This window comes from Dasypus novemcinctus, chromosome 8, assembly GCF_030445035.2.
Source record: "Dasypus novemcinctus isolate mDasNov1 chromosome 8, mDasNov1.1.hap2, whole genome shotgun sequence".
Classification (NCBI taxonomy): domain Eukaryota; kingdom Metazoa; phylum Chordata; class Mammalia; order Cingulata; family Dasypodidae; genus Dasypus; species Dasypus novemcinctus.
In genome coordinates this window covers 87,609,170-87,624,568 of record NC_080680.1, presented here as the reverse complement: position 1 = coordinate 87,624,568, position 15,399 = coordinate 87,609,170, and the positions used below count along the sequence as shown (strand labels likewise).

General features: G+C 56.3%; 1 long non-coding RNA gene across 1 annotated transcript in view; it reads right to left on the bottom strand.

Moving 5' to 3' along the window:
- Positions 1 to 4,299, bottom strand: part of LOC131279494 (uncharacterized) — a 28,122-nt gene extending 23,823 nt beyond the window's left edge. The window contains exon 1 of the long non-coding RNA XR_009186873.2: positions 2,740 to 4,299. This is a non-coding gene — a long non-coding RNA (uncharacterized lncRNA). The remainder of the gene's footprint in view (positions 1 to 2,739) is intronic.
- Between the last annotated feature and the right edge of the window lie 11,100 nt (positions 4,300 to 15,399).

Below are 15,399 nucleotides of genomic sequence, written 5' to 3'. Positions count from 1 at the left end.
GCAGCAGTAAGAACGGTTGTTCCTAAGCCCCCTGCTCCCTCCTTACATGCCTTTGGACCTTTGTCTGAGCAGCCCAGGACCCCACAGGGCCAGGGCCATAGCTTGGGCAAGGGCCTGACTCGTCTCCAGAGGGTCCCCAGTGACAGGTCTTGCCCTCTCCTGGTCTGACCCTCCCCGGGGCTGAGTGCTTCAAGGCCAGCTCTCCAGGAGAGGCAGCGGCATGTCCTGCCTGCCACGTTGCTGGTTCAGAGAAAACCCTGTCACAGCCAGGTAGTGGGTAGTCCCTCCAGGGTCACAGCCCTCCAGGGTCACAGCCCTCCAGGGTCACAGCCTCCTGAGCCCAGAGGCCTGGCTTCCCTTGACCTAAGAAAGGAGAGCTGCAGCTTTGACCTTGCTTGGCCCAGCCTGGGCCTTTGTAAGTGTTTGTGCATGGAGTGCCGTGATACACCCACCAGCACCCCCTCCCCCAAGCCCCCTGCCTTCTGATCCCTTATGCTTCTTTGGTTGCGAGTCTCTTGACCTACCCTGGGCTCCAGTTATTTGTAGATTCATTTTATAGCCCTAATAGTAATAATGTTCCCTATTTAGTGAGCGCCACTGTGCACTATGCCAGGAGTTACTGGTATTATCTCCTTAAATCCTCCCAGCTAAACTCCATGAAGTGGCTCTTACTGCTATTATAACCCACTTGACAGCTGGACAAACTGAGGTTCAAAGCGTGACTTGCCTAAGGACTTACAGAATTTCAACCCAAATCCACCTGACTCCAGGGTTCAGCTCTTAACCTCCTTAACTGGGCAGCCTCCACCTGCCGGAACCTGAGTTCCCTAAGGGCAGGGGCTGTTTCTACTTCAGTCCAGGTTCCCTCCAGGACCCTGAAGCTGCTTGGTATCTGGATGGCTTCGAATGAATATGGGGTCCACCGACAGCCAGTTCAATGAGAGAAAGGGTAAGGAGGCTCATAGGGTGGACAGCTGCCTGGTGGGGCGCACTTCAGCCCACAGCCTTAATGAAAAAGGGGCGTCCCAAGGTGCTGGAGAATTTACATTGCCCCACCGCCACCACGCTGGACTGCACCCAAGGGTGTAAACTAAAAGGCAGAGGCAGTAATAGGGAGCCGTGGAAGGTCTGGGAGCAAGGGAGTGACGCAAAGAGGAAGGGCGGAGGGACCCTGTTTATACCATGTAATTGGGTGCCTCCGGCATCAGCCCAATCCCAGGAGCGCTGGGCAGACCCGGCGGGCCAGAAGGGAAGGAGAGGGCAGGCGCAAAGTGGCAGTCCCTCTTCCCAAGTCAGAGCGAACGCGATCGAAGGGCAGCCATCCCTGCAGGGCCTGGCTCGGGCCACACACCCGCCCTCCTGGGGAGAGGAGAACCGCCAGCAGGGAGGGCCGGACACCGGGAGAGCGGGGACCCTGCGCCCGCCTTCTGGGGTAGGGAAGGGGAGCTGTGAAGGCCAGACGACGCCCCAGAGGGCACCGGCTGGAGCGCTCGGGCCGGGCTGCATGGGCTAGGACGCGCGCTTGGGCGCTCGGACTGGGGTGCACCGGCTGGCGCGCTCGTCCGGCGAGGGTGCGCCGACCGCTGGGGCGCAGCGACGGGGGCGCGCTGGGGGCGCAGGCCTCTCGCCCGCTCGGCCCGGCTGCCCGGCGGCGGGGCGGCCGCAGGAGACTCCCCCCGGGGGAAGCCGTGTGCGCTGCTGGCGTGTAACCTGATATTTTTCTGCTCGGCCCCCGGAGGAATTTTCCCATTACCCAGGCAGCGCCGAACGCTGCAGCCTTTTCTCTCGCTCCCCCTCCGCCAGGCTCGCCAGCCGCCCCGCGCCGCCCCCCACCCCGCCCCCTCCCCCTCGCCGCTCCCCCCACCCCGCTCCGCTCCCCTCCCCTCCCCTCCCCGCCGCCCCTCCGCGCCGGCTGCGCCGAGGCACTTTGTGCAAATGTAACCTTTCAGCAGGCCCCGCCTCCGCCAGGAAGCCGCGCGGCCGGGTTGCCAGGAACGCGGCGCGGCGCGCTCGGAGCTGGAAGGCGGCCCGTTAATCAGCGGCGGCTGACAGCAAAGCAGACTGCCCGGGCGGCCGGGCGGCCCGGCCCCGCTCCCGCCGGCGCCGCTGCGCCTCCTCGCTGCGCGCCCGCTCTTTGTTCGCCCCGACTCGCCCTGCTCTTCCCTCCGAAGGCTGAGCCTCTCCATCACGCCCCCTTCTCCCCTCCGATTCTCCTGTCCTCGCTGACTAGCCCCCTCTCTTCCCTCTCCTCCTGCCTCTGTGTTTCCCGCGCTCTCCCCCGCCTGCCAGATCGACTCACGCTCATTTCCCTTCCTTCTCCTAGGAAGCAGAAAGTCAAAGAACAGGGGATCCGTTCACCCCCCCTCTTCGCCAGCCTGTTGAGGGGAGTTCCAGCCCCCTAATGTCCTTCTTGGTGACACCGTCCCCCCGGGTCTCAGGGACCTCCTCTCCCGCAGCCAGGGGCTTTACGGATGACTGGGGGGGGGGGGGGGGGGCGCATATAGCCGCTGAAATTGTGTGTCACATTGAGGACGCATTTGCGGAGAGATTCAAAGCGTTCATGGGTTTTTCAAAGAGGTCAGTAATAAGACTCAGGAAGGTTACAGATCTCAGCCATTACGGTGCTCCCGTGGCCCTCGTTCATTGATCTATTCCACAAACGCTTGCTGACGCCTACTCTGCGCCAGGGAGATGCTAAGCGCAGAGGACGCGTCAGGAACGCTGGACAAGGACCCTCACCTTAGACCAACCTGCGGGTGCTTGTCTTCCCAGGCGCTCCCGCTGGGAAGGAACTCGAGAGCGGTAGGCAGGGAATGAGGGGTGGAGCAACCCAGGCTGAGCAGGGGCATCTCCCCGCTCCCAGCGTGAGCCACAGCAGCGCCGCCCTTCTCTGTTCCACCCCTACAACCACCGGAAACAGCTCTCAAAGCACGCTTGCCACGGTTGCCGTGGTTGCCACTGTCCCTGACTGCCATCCCACCTTCTGCTCACACCAAAGCAGTAGATCTCAGTTTGTGACCCAAAGGGGCATCTGTGTTACAGGCAGAGGGGTTCAAAATTGGAATCTGTGTCTGCTTTGTAGTCAGAACAATAGCTAACATTTATTGAGCACTTACTAGGTACCAGGAACTATGCTGTTTTATGTGCATTGTCTGTCATTCTTATATTTGCTACTTCAGCAAGTTTTTATTGAGCCCCTCTTCTTCCCAGGCACTGTGCCAGATCTACCACTGAGGGAGGCAGACATGGCCCTCACCCTCATGGAGCTGGCAGTCTGGTGAAGAAAAGAGCGAACAGACAAACAAAGATGACCCAGGATGAGGGCTGGGAAAGAAATAAGCAGGTTGATGAGATAGCGGCCAGTGGGCAGGGCACCGGGAAGAGAACTACTATGAATGATCAAGGGGGACATCCCTGAGGAGGTGGCATTTAACTGAGAGCTAAAGGGTGAGAAGGAGCCAGTTCCTTCAAGAGCCAGAGAAGAATTTCTCAAGCAGAGGACACAGCTGATGAAAGGCTCTGCCATTCTCCTCACACCTTTTGAGTTAGACACCAGTACTGCGCCCATTTTACGGATTAGGAAACAGGCTCAGAAAAGTGAAATCCCTTGCCTGGGACCATCCTGCTGGGACACGGGGGAGCAGGCCCTGGAACCCAGGTCGGCCTTTCCTCTCCTGGGAGGCCTGAGGGCTCCTTGGTGGGTCCTTCCTGGCAGCCGCAGTGTGCGGTGGAAAGTGCTTCAGTCAGGACCAGGAAGTCTGGATTCTAATCCTGTCCCTGTCTCTCCCAAGCAAGGCGACCTTGAGCAAGCCGCTCCCCTCTCTGAGCCTCAGAGGCGCCCTCTGTGTGGCAAGGACAATAAATAGTGCGCCTCTCACGAGGTTGCCGTCCAGTGAGGGCCAGGACAAGGAGCGCCAAGCAGAGGTCTCGGCACCTAGGGAGCATTCAGTGACGGTAGCAGTTACCAGCTTAAATGAAGTGTCGCTGCAGGCGCGGCTTTAACCTGGCCGAAGTGAGGCAGGGTGTTTTGCTGTGCAGGGCGCGAGCAGGAATGGCGGTGAGGGGTTGGGTCTGTGGCCGCCCCTGCCCCACGCCCCCCTTCCCCCCTTATGCTCACCTCCTTGAGCACCTGGCATTTGCACGTCTTTCAAGGCAGCTCTCGTTGATGCTGTTTGTACTTCTGCCCATCAATATAGAGCAAGGTGGGAAGCGGATTTGGCCCAGCGGTTAGGGCGTCCGCCCCCCCACATGGGAGGTCCAGGGTTCAAACTCCAGGCCTCCTTGACCCGTGTGGAGCTGGCCCATGTGCAGTGCTGATGTGCGCAAGGAGTGCTGTGCCACACAGGGGTGTCCCCGCGTTCGGGAGCCCCATGCACAAGGAGTGCGCCCCATAAGGAGAGCCGCCCAGCATGAAAGTACAGCCTGCCCAGGAACAGCGCTGCACACATGGACAGCTGACACGACAATAAATGAGACACAGATTCTGGGTGCCACTGACAAGAATACAGGCGGACACAGAAGAACACATAGCAAATGGACACAGAGCAGACAGCTGGGCCGATGGGTGGGGGGTGGAGGGTGGAGAGAAATAAATTTTTTAAAAAAAGAGCAAGGAGATTCTGTTCACTTGGCCCCTTTCCTCAGCATGAATTTACTCAGCCCCTACTACGGTCCTGGGCTGAGGTGCAGGAGCTACAAGAAAACAAGCCTGAAAAATGCTCATGGGTAGGGCAGCCAAAGGCAAGCCAGCCAGGGAGAAAGAGGACTCTCACAGTTGGTGGCTGCTCCGTGCTGCGGTTAATCAGGCAGACCTCCGGCTTGATGTCTAGACACTTGCTGGCCAGCTTCTAACTTCTCATTTGTAAAGCAGGAGTGCCAACCACAGCCCTCTCTGCACACCCGATCACGTTGTCAAGCCTTGGCACCCCTGGCCCCAGCAAGGAGGTGGGACTAGAACCGGGTGCTTTTCCTGCCCTGGGAGGTTGGGAAGATGCACTGGAGGTGGCAACATTTGAGCTAGACCTTGAAGGACAGACAAAGAATCGGAGAGCTCAAGGACAGGGATGGCAGTTTGGGGAGTGACTAATAAGCAAGCAGGAGATGATGGGGAAGAGAGGGTGAGACGGGAGTCTGAATGGCCTTCGGGCCGCACAGGGGAGAACAGCTGGGTGACTGGCTGCCTTCACCACACACTGCATCAGCAAGGGCGTGTTTGGCTGCAAGAAACGGGAACTCTGACTCAGGCAGGCTGAAGCAATAAGGAAAAGTATTGGTTCACATAACAGGAAGCCCAGAGGGTAAAGTGGGCCTCCAAGTTGGTGCTTTCTCTGTTTCTGCAAGAGCCTAATCCTTAGGGAAGAGGGGTGTGGTGGGGTGTGCACCTGCAGCCTTCCCGGAGGCAGGAGGAGAAGCAAGGGCCTTCCTCCCAGCCCTAAGTGGATGTTGGGGAGGCACCATGTTCCTCAAAAAGGAGAGTATTTTGTCCTCTTTTACTAAGACCGTCATTAGTCTTAGGGCCCAGAGAGGTCAGGAGCCTAATAGCTCAGAGGGTGGGGGGCTGGGTCCACCTCAGGTAGGTGTCCCCAGCATCCAGCACCCGGCCTGTATGGAATGGGTACTCCATGATGCTATGCTCAGTGCATACTGAATGACGTCCCATTTCTATAGACCTGGGAGAGGAGCCATCAGTTAAATAAACAAACCTTCAGACCGAGGATTCCCAGAATGGAGACCACCAGAGGATGTGGCAGGCTGAGTAATGTCTCCCAAAGATACCCAGTCCTGATCCCTGGGATCTCTGGATATGACCTTATAGGGCAAAAGGAACTTTGCAGTTGTGATTAAGGTAAGGGTCTTGAGATGGGAGGATTATCCTGGATTATTCAGGTGGCCCTTAAATGTCATCACAAATGACCTTATAAGAGAGAGGCAGAAGGAGATTTGATGCTGAAGAGGAGAAGGCGATGTGGCCACAGAGGCAGAAATTGGAGTCATGTATCCACAAAGCCGAGGCGTGCTGGCAGCTACCAGAAGCTTGGAAGAGGCCAGGGGTGGATTCTCCCCGAGGGCCTCCAGAAGGAACCAGTCCTGCCAACGTCTTGACTTTAGCTCCATAAGACTCAGCAGGCCTCTGGTCAGCACCATGAGAGAATATTTGCATTGTACCAGCCACCAAGTATGTGGACATTTGTTACAGCAGGATGGCAGTTAAAAGGCAGAGTGCTGGGCTCTAATCACAAACAGTGATTTTACACAAGCACTCCCCTCCTTCAGGCATGCTGGTGTGAGCAGGAGGTGAGAAGCTCTACAATGGAATGAAAGGGAGCTGAGGTAGCTCAAGTGGTTGGGCGCCTGCTTCCCACATACAAGGTCCAGGGTTCGATCCCTGGTACCTCCTAAATACAAACCAAGCAAATAAATGAAAAAACCTGCTCTCATTGGTGAGCAAATATAGCTCAGTGGTGGAGCATCTGATTCCCACATATGAAGTCCTCGTTTTCTCTCAAAGGAAAAAAAAAGTCTCTCTGGAGTTACCTTTGGCCTAGTGCAGCCTCTCCTGTGCCTGGAGAACCCAGCCCTGCCGAACCCACCAGGCCTCGCCCAGACTGACCCGCAGCTCTCCAGGAACCTTGGCCCATGCTGTTCTTGACCTGGGAGAGCCAGGCCCCCCTCCTCCTTCTCTCATTTCTTTCTCCCCTTCTCCACCTGTCCTCGGTGCTCCCCTAGGCCCAGTGGCCCCCACTGCAGGGCCATAGCAGCACTGGACGGTAGCTGTCGGTTTGCGCGGCTGCTTCCCCCCCGCTGCGAGGCACACAAGGGCAGGCCTGGGCCTACCTTGACCAGTGGGTATCCCCCCTGGCATGTAAACATCTGAATGTGCAGATGGTGCCGCTGACCCATCTGTAGCTTCCTGCCCCACCCCAAGGCCCAGCCCTCCTCCGAGTGCCCCACAGGGAGGCAGGCAGAGCCTCTCCACGTCCACCTGCCTCTGCCTTGGCACCCCTGCCCAGGTGGCAGGTCAGGGAGTAAACAGGAGGCGCCCACTGAGACAGTGTGCCACACCAGCCTGGCTCCTAGGAGCCGGAACGGAGCGGTGGAGGGCCGTCAGCTCCATCTGGATTCAGGCCCCTGCTTCTCATCTCGTCTCTGCCTCTAACCAGCTGGGTGACAGCGGGCAGGTCCCTTTCTCTCTCTGCTCCTGTCCTGCAGCCCAAGTGCTCAACCTCAGCGACCCGGCAGAGCTCAGGAGCAGGGCTCCCAGATGATGCCGGAGTGCTTGTGGGAAGGGGTTAAAAGCTGGTCCAAACGCTCGCTTTTCATTTGAAGGCCTTTTGTCAGGGTATGCCTCCTAGTTCAAAGCAGGGGGGCTGCTCCCTGCTGTCTCACTCTTACCCACTGATCTCACGCACTGAACTTGCACAGCTCCATGCCCTTGGGGGTCTTTCTCCACTCTGGTCTCAGCATAAAGCAACCTTATACATAAGCGCTGCCATTTCCCAGCCCATGGTAGGCTGAAGGTGGCATGATGATCAAGTCCAGCCCTTCTGTCTACTGGTCCAGGGTAGTTTGTCACTACTGGTTATCTCCATGTCACTCCCCTTCTTAAGTCCTCAGTGGCTCCCCATCACCCAGGCAGTAGTTTTCAAAACTCCTTTCTCAGCCTGTAGGCTTTCCTTCTATATCTAAATTTATCACACAAACGAAGTGTTGGCAGCTCAGGCTGGGGCAGGAATGGGGGCATGGATGGACCCTCCCCTCACCGCCCTCCCCTCACCCTTGAGGCACAACACTGTTGGCAAACCATTAGCCAAAGGATAGGAAAGGTTCTGAGTCAGGCCCCCCCCCCCTCCCTGCTATGCAGGGGCCCCCCCCAGTCTCCCAGGGAGAATTGGTGGGAGCCCCTGAAGACTGCACTTCTGAGCAAGGTCCTACAAATGCCTACAGATGCAGCCACAAAGCCTGGCTGAGCACTCGTGCCAGGCCCTGTGCGGGGCCTTGGGATACGAGGGGCGGAAGTGGCTACCTTCAGAGACCAGAGCCTTTTCAGTGGGGGTCTCAGAGGGAAAACAAATAGCCGTAAGTGCACAAAAGCAAAACTGAGGAACGAAATCAGGCATAAGGAGTGGAAAACATCTGGGAAAGTGATATTTAAACTGAGATCTGAACCATGAGAAGGAGCTGGCCACGCCAAGGTCAGAGGGCTGAGCGTCCAGGCAGGAGGAAAAGCTGGCTCAAGGCTCTGTGTCTCTGGATGCTCCAAACAGAGAATGCGGGAGTGGCCAAAAAAATTACCCCAAGTTCCTCCTCCTCCACAAAAGCACAGGAACACAGTTGTTCATAGCAGCTTCATTCGTCCTAGCCCAAAACTAGAAACAACCCCAACTGGCCATTGACAGGAGAATTTATCCAAACAACAATGGAATACTACTGAGCAATGAAAAAGAACAGCCACTGATAAATGCAAATTTTGGGGTGGATTTCAAAATTTGCTTAACAAAGGAAGTCAGAAACAAAAAAGGACATCCACATGATTCTATTTATGTGAAAAAGCAAAATTAATCTATGGTCTGGGATGGATATATTGAATAGAAAAGGGCACAAGGGAACTTTCTGGGGCCCTGGGAATGTTCTAGATCTTGCTCAGGGGGGCCAGTCACAGAATGTAGACGAATGTAAAAAGCCGTGGAGCTGTACACTTTAATGATTTTACTGAATGTAAATTACACCTCAATAAAGTTCTGAAAATGAAATACTGCTTGACCTGCAAATACACAGAAAGAAAGAGCCCCATTTCACCTCACACGACTTCCTCCAAACTAGGAACTCCCAGAAAGCTTCAGTCTACAGTCAGAACACCGAGATCCAGAACAGAAAACAAACGTTCCCTTGACCCTCCTGGAAAAAGACGGAAATTCCGGCTCTCAAGCAAGGATCCGGCCGGGTCTGGCCACCGTTCTCCCCGCCCGCCTGCAAGGCTGGGACCCACAGCCCCCAGGCTCGAGCCCGCCCTCCCAAGTCTGCCTGGAAAGGGCCGGCTCCTGCCCGCAGCTCGGCTGTAACCTGAGCCTCCGGTTAAGCGGATTTCTCCCGGGGCAGGACCCCCTCGGTTTCTGGAATGCAGCCTGGGGCGTGGGGGTGGGGCCGAGAAGGGGGTAACAAAGGGTGAAACCGCTTTGAAATTCTGCTTCCTGCCCCCCACCCGGGAGAGCTGAACAAACACGCCCTGCCCGCCAACGCCCGGGCCTTTGTCGGGAGTGGAGAGGGGCCTGCCCGAAGCTGCCATTGAATTGCTTCCGCCGCCACCTGGACAGTCCCGAAGGGGTTGGGGAGCACGGTTTCCACCCTGCCCCTCCTCGTCCAGCCTCCGGGCCCAGCTGGGGCTGGGCTGGGCCCGAGCGGCAGGAGGCCCGGCGCCCCTCTCCCCTAGCCTTCTCCCCCAGTTCTGACCAGGGTGGGGGACCCCAGTCAGGATCGACTCAGCCCCCCAGCCGGGGAACCCGGCCAGGAAGGCCTCAGGAGCCTCCCTCAATGATGGAGGCTGCCCCAGTGAGGCCAGGACAGAGGCCGGGGGGCTCGACGCCAAATCTCCCCTTGCCCACCCCGAGGCATCCAGCGGCGGGATGGTGGCTCTCAAACGTGGAGGCGCTGGGGCAAGGGACTAGGAACTGCCCAGCGCGGAGGGGTGGGGTTTCCGTCAGAGCCACCTTTATCCAAAGCTTCCCAACAGGGACGGAAAGTGGGTGCGGATGGGGATATCGAGGCTGTGGGCTGGCCCCAGGGCTCCTCCATCTCAGAGCCAGAAAAATTAGGGAGCGGAGGGCCATTAGTGAGGCTGCAGCCTGCAGACTCCAGAGGGCGTGGGGAGAGGAGAGGCCCGGCTCCTGTTAGAGACCTCCCCGAGAGGGAGAGACCACCCAGCGGGCAGGAGCTGGGGAACCAGCCTCGTGCTCCTCGGTTCCTCCTTCCTAGGAGCACACACAGTGACGCCCCCAACCCCCAGCAACACACAGAGGGACGCCGCAACTTTCACAGTCGCAAACACAATCATGCACACTCAGGGGTACACACCCAGCGGCACACGAAGAGGTACACCCACATGAAACAGGCACATACGCAAGCACCTGCTCCCCCATCCCCGAGAACTCCTAGGCCCTTCCCAACAATTGAATCCACCTGTGTTCTGAAATGTCCCCGCTGGAAGGTTGGTGCCCACATTTCCCAGGAGGCACCCTACCCCCTGCCAGGTCCCTGCCTTGCTCCCCAAGTCTCCTGGTGCTCAGTCTGGGTCCCCCACCCTTCGTTTCTGTCTCTTCTTGCCTCCGCTCACCCTGAGAACCCATCTCCTTCCCACCCCCTTCTTGCCCTCCCATGGCCTCTCTCCTTCCCTCTGGACTCTGTCCTCTCTCCCTTCCTCCTCCAGCCTGCTCTTCAAGTCCCTCAGCCCCTTCCTCATTATTCATTCCACAGATATTGCCTGAGGGTGAGGAGAGGGGAGAGGGCCTGCCAGGTGGCCGTGGCCCATTGAGGAAATCCCCCAGTTTGTCTCACGGTGAAAGAAAAGCAGGGATAGAAGTAGACACGATAACACCAGCATTAAGGAAGTGAGGAATGTTACAGAAGTTGAGCTGGAGAATGAGGGGCTTAGGGGTTGACAAGGCCCCCCACATTACACCAAGCCAGTGGGATGTGCCCAGGCATGGGAGAACTTCGAGTCTCCTCTGGGAACTCACCTCCAAGCACCTTTGCTGATTCCCACCAACACTGGCCTGTGGGCCTCCTCTGAGCTCCTCAGACCCCATCCTGTGTTGGCCCTGCTGTAGCACTGACCACACTGGACTGTCCTTGTCTCTATTGCTCTGTCCCCCTACCAGATCCAGCTGGATCTCCAGGGCCTTGCTCATTGATAGGTACAGAGCAAGAAGGGAATGAATGAATGAGTAAGTGAACGAATGAATGAATGAAAAGCTTTTCCACCAACCGCTGATTGACAGGTTTCCCTGCCCTCCCTCCAGAGAGGAATTTGCTCCCCCTAGCCCCTCCCCAGCCAGGTGCTGCTCATTAACTCATTGCCTGTGCTCCATGGTTAATGAATAATTAAGCTGAACAGGGTCTGACCTCAGGTTGACTTTGTGCACCCCCCACCCACACACAAAGACCTCCCCAGTTGGATGTGTGACCACTTCAGAGTGATCCTTCTCTTTGTCCTCTCCCTTGGTGGGTCCTGGGTCCTGGGAAGTGTGAGACAGAGGAAAGTCCTGGTCCCAGCTCCAGAGAGCCCCAGCCCTGAGGGGCCTGAACCCCGAAGTACCCCAGTCCTAGACAGCCCCAACCCCAGGGAGCTCCCACCCACCCAAGATTTCCTTAGAGGCAGCCCCTCCGGGACACTGGGAGTGCAGCATCCTTTGCCAAAGCCCAGAAGAGCAGAACTGAGAGCCAGCACATGGGCCCCAAGTGAGGCTCTGCCACCAATGTACCGAGAGACCCTGAGCCGGCCCTCCCCCTTCTGGGCCTCAGTTTCCCCATCATTCAAACAAGGAGGATGGGCTCAGCATGAATGAGATTCCTTCCAACTCACACCCCCTGATGCAGTAGGAACAGAGTGTTATCACAGTCACAGCCAGATGAGGCCTTGGACGCTACTGTGTTTGCCGTGTAACAAACAGGGCCTCAGATCAGAGCAGTGATGGGTCTGAAATCACACAGCAAGCTGAGGCAGGGCTGGGAGGAGGAGCCAGGTCTCCTGAGTTATAGTCCTAGTCTCCCTCCCCTTCACATCAGGCTTCCCTGTTGTGCCTTGTCCATCATTCATTCATTCCCCCATTCATTCTGCACAGACACTGGTCAGGGCTCAGTAAGAGGGTCCAGGGTGAACAAGCACAGCCTCTCACCCTGAGGGAGGCCGACCTAGGGGAGAACAGCCATCACCAGGCAGCAGCAATCCAGCCCTGTGATTTGTGCTAAGGGGCAGGCTCACACAGGGGAGGGGCTCCTTCCCCTCCCTAAAAGGCGAGAGCGCACCCTGGAGCAGGCATCAGTATGCTCAGGCCTGGAGGACGAAGGGGCCTCTATCCAGAGAAGGGGGAAAGCAGGAGCTCCTGGCAGGGGCGAGAGTACGAGCAAAGGCCAGGCAGGGGGAGAACGACCCACCGGGCAAATCACGAGAAGCTCATGGTTAGGAGTTTGCATTCAGCCTAGAGACGATGAGGAGCAGGTTTTAAGCTGAGGAGGGGCATGGTCAGAGCCGCACTCTGGAAGGCTCGCTCTGGTGGCTGCTGCTGCAAGGAAATGATTTGAAGGGAGCAGAGACATGGCCCTGAAAGGCTGTGGTGTTGCCCAGGAAGGGACAGTGGGTCTGGCTCTGTGGCAGGGAGTGGGAGAGAAGTTGAGAGACATTGAGAGTTTTGAGGATATGGAATCAAAACTTGGTGACTGATTCCTGCTTCTGGCCAAGATAAAGTAACTGAGAACAAATTTACTCGCCCACCTGAAACAGCCAAAACATTCAGGAAAACAAAACGAAACAAAACACATGAAACAATGGTTTTGAAGAGGCCACGGAAAGTACCACCTGAAAGAATTAGAGGGACCAGTACCTGGTCCTCACACAGCACATACTGCCCATTCCCAACTGCCAGACAGGAAAAGCTGGTAATTCATGAGACTTTGGGTAAAGGACTCAGAAAGGTCTTGCCTCAGAGGTAGGGAATAATTAGCCCTAGACTGAACACTGCTCCAGACCCACCTAACAATTCAGAAAAGGAAGACCCTAAAGGATCAGTCTTCAAGTAACATAACTGCTTCCCAGAACAAAACTCAAGAAGATTTATAGCAATACGTAAATAGCCAACAAAATTCACAATGTCTGGCATCCAATAAAAAATTACCAGGCATGCAAAGCTGCTAAAAAACATAACCCACAAAGAAGAGAATAATCAATCAACTGAAACTGACCCTGAACTGACACAGATGTTAGAATTACCAGAGAAGGACTAAGACAGTTATTATAACTGTATTCCCTATGTCCAAAAAGTTAAGTCAAGACATGGAGGAGATCCAAGTTGAACTTCTGGAGGTGAGAATGACAATGTCTAAGATGAAAAATACCCTGAACGGGATTACCATAGATTAGGCAAAAGAAAAGACTAGTAAAGGCATAGCAAATCCAAAATGAAACAGGGAGAAAAAAGAATCCAACAACAACAAAAATCTACAACAATTGAAAAGAACACTAGTGAGCCATAGGAAAACTCCAAGCAACTTTATATACTGATAATTGAAGGCCCTAAGGAAGGAGGGGACCCCCTTCCCAAAAAATGGCAAAAATTGAAAAAAATTGAAAGAAGTAATGACCAAGAATTTTCCAAACTTAATGAACCTATATCCAAGATGCTCAACAAATCCAAAGCATAAAATGTGGTGACTGATTGGATGGGGAGGTCTAGGGAGAAGGAAGGGGCAGGCATGGTGCCTGGCTGGAGCACCATTTCCCAGAGGGAAGCTGTCAGAGAGGCAGGAGTGGGGATGGGATCAAGGAGGAGAGGACCTGCTGAGTGCATGGACTGTGGGACATCAGGAGGCGGTGTCCACGGGCAGCTGGTGAGATGGGTCGGCATTCAGAGGATCTAGAGGCCGAGTTTGGAGGGCCACGGGCATAGTGGACACTATTTGAGAGATCTGGGGCCAGGGGCAGGTCCCAGGACACAGCACCAGGTAATCAAGAGGCAAAACAAGAAGAGCCACCTGGAAATCCTGAAAAGGGACATGCAGAGAAAGAGCAGGGAAACCAGAGGAGTGGGGTGGCTATGAAGGAAAGACTGGTCTAAAATGATATTGCCGCTGCTTCCAAGTGAAGTCCAGGGAGGCTGGTTTGGGCTGCTCCCAGGGTCATGGCTGGCCCTAGGGTGGGACTTGGCAGGACATCATTTAGAGAGTGGTGGATGTGAAGAGTCCTGGGATGTGACTGCACCTATGGAGCAGAAGCGTCTGGGAGAGAGTAATGAGTTTATTGTACTTCTCAGGAGAGTGAGGGCCAAGTGGGTGGGAGGTGGGGAGGAGGCAGGACGTCTGGACCTCAGACTTCAGTGAGGGGGCTCTCCAAGCAGCATCAGGGTGGGGCGTGGTACCCAGGGCAAGACAGAGGTCCTTGGGCATCATGGGATGGCCAGGTAGTCCTAGTGGAGACAGGCACTCTAAGAGGGAGAGCAGGACTCTGGGTGGCCCCAAAGTCTTCAGAGGAGGAGACGTGATAGAAGGTGACCCCAGAAGGGGTGGCAGGAAACAAAAAGGGGCGAGGGAGTTCGGTAGGGGCAAGCTGTGGTGGATGGAAGGCATCGCAGGCCTAGGTTAGGGATTATTGTGAAAGAAAGCGAGAGAGAGAAAGAGCAGGTTTTCTGCACACTGGGCTCCGTCACTATCACCCAGGTGGGAAGTGGGAGGAAAGATGGACTTGTGCATCTTGCCTTCTTAGGCAGCTCAAGCTGTCTAGGACGAGAGCCCTGCCTCAGCCCCAGCCTGGGCCTTGAAGCCTGGGCTCTGGGGTGGAGAGAAGCTGAGGGGAGAATGGCCACCGCAGTTGGATGTTCAGAGCAGAGGCCCTGGGGCACAGGTGTGAGAGGCACAAGCAGCCCACCAGGGCAGAGGGACTGGGGCCGGTGGCAGGTCTCTATAAGCTCAGAAGCTCCTTGGTAAGGAGCTCCAGAGGGCGGCTTTAGCTTGCTCATCAAGGCCACCTGCTGTCTCCTGCTCCCCACCAGCCCCTGAAACCCCAGCAGGGTGCAGGGAAGGCAGGGATGCGAGGGGCAGCTGGGCAATGCCTCCCTCCCTCTACCAAGCAGCCAGCAGCCAAGCTCCTCCCCGTTCTCCCGGTCCTCTAGCACTCTGCTGAAACATGGGAAAACACCCTCCTCCCCAGGGCAGTCTGCTGTGCTCCCTGCCAAGTGTAGGATTACCCGCATTCAGGGTACTTGTGTGTATTCTCAGAACGTGTATAGAGGCAAATGTAGACACAGACACAGTAAGTATCCACAGAAATGTGCACATGAAAGTAGCTACTGACATGCATGTGTGTAGAGGAATGACATGTGTGTGTGCAAATAGGGGATGAAACCACGAAGATGCGGTAATTGCAATATGTGCACCGTAGGGCAGCAGACTTGGCCCAGTGGTTAGGGCGTCAGTCTACCACATGGGAGGTCCGCGGTTCAAACCCCGGGCTCCTTGACCCGTGTGCAGCTGGCCCACGCGCAGTGCTGATGCGCGCAAGGAGTGCCCTGCCACGCAGGGGGGTCCCCCGCTTAGGGGAGCCCCACGCGCAAAGAGTGCGCCCCATAAGGAGAGTCGCCCAGCGTGAAAGAAATTTCAGTCTGTCCAGGAATGGCGCTGCACACATGGAGAGCTGAC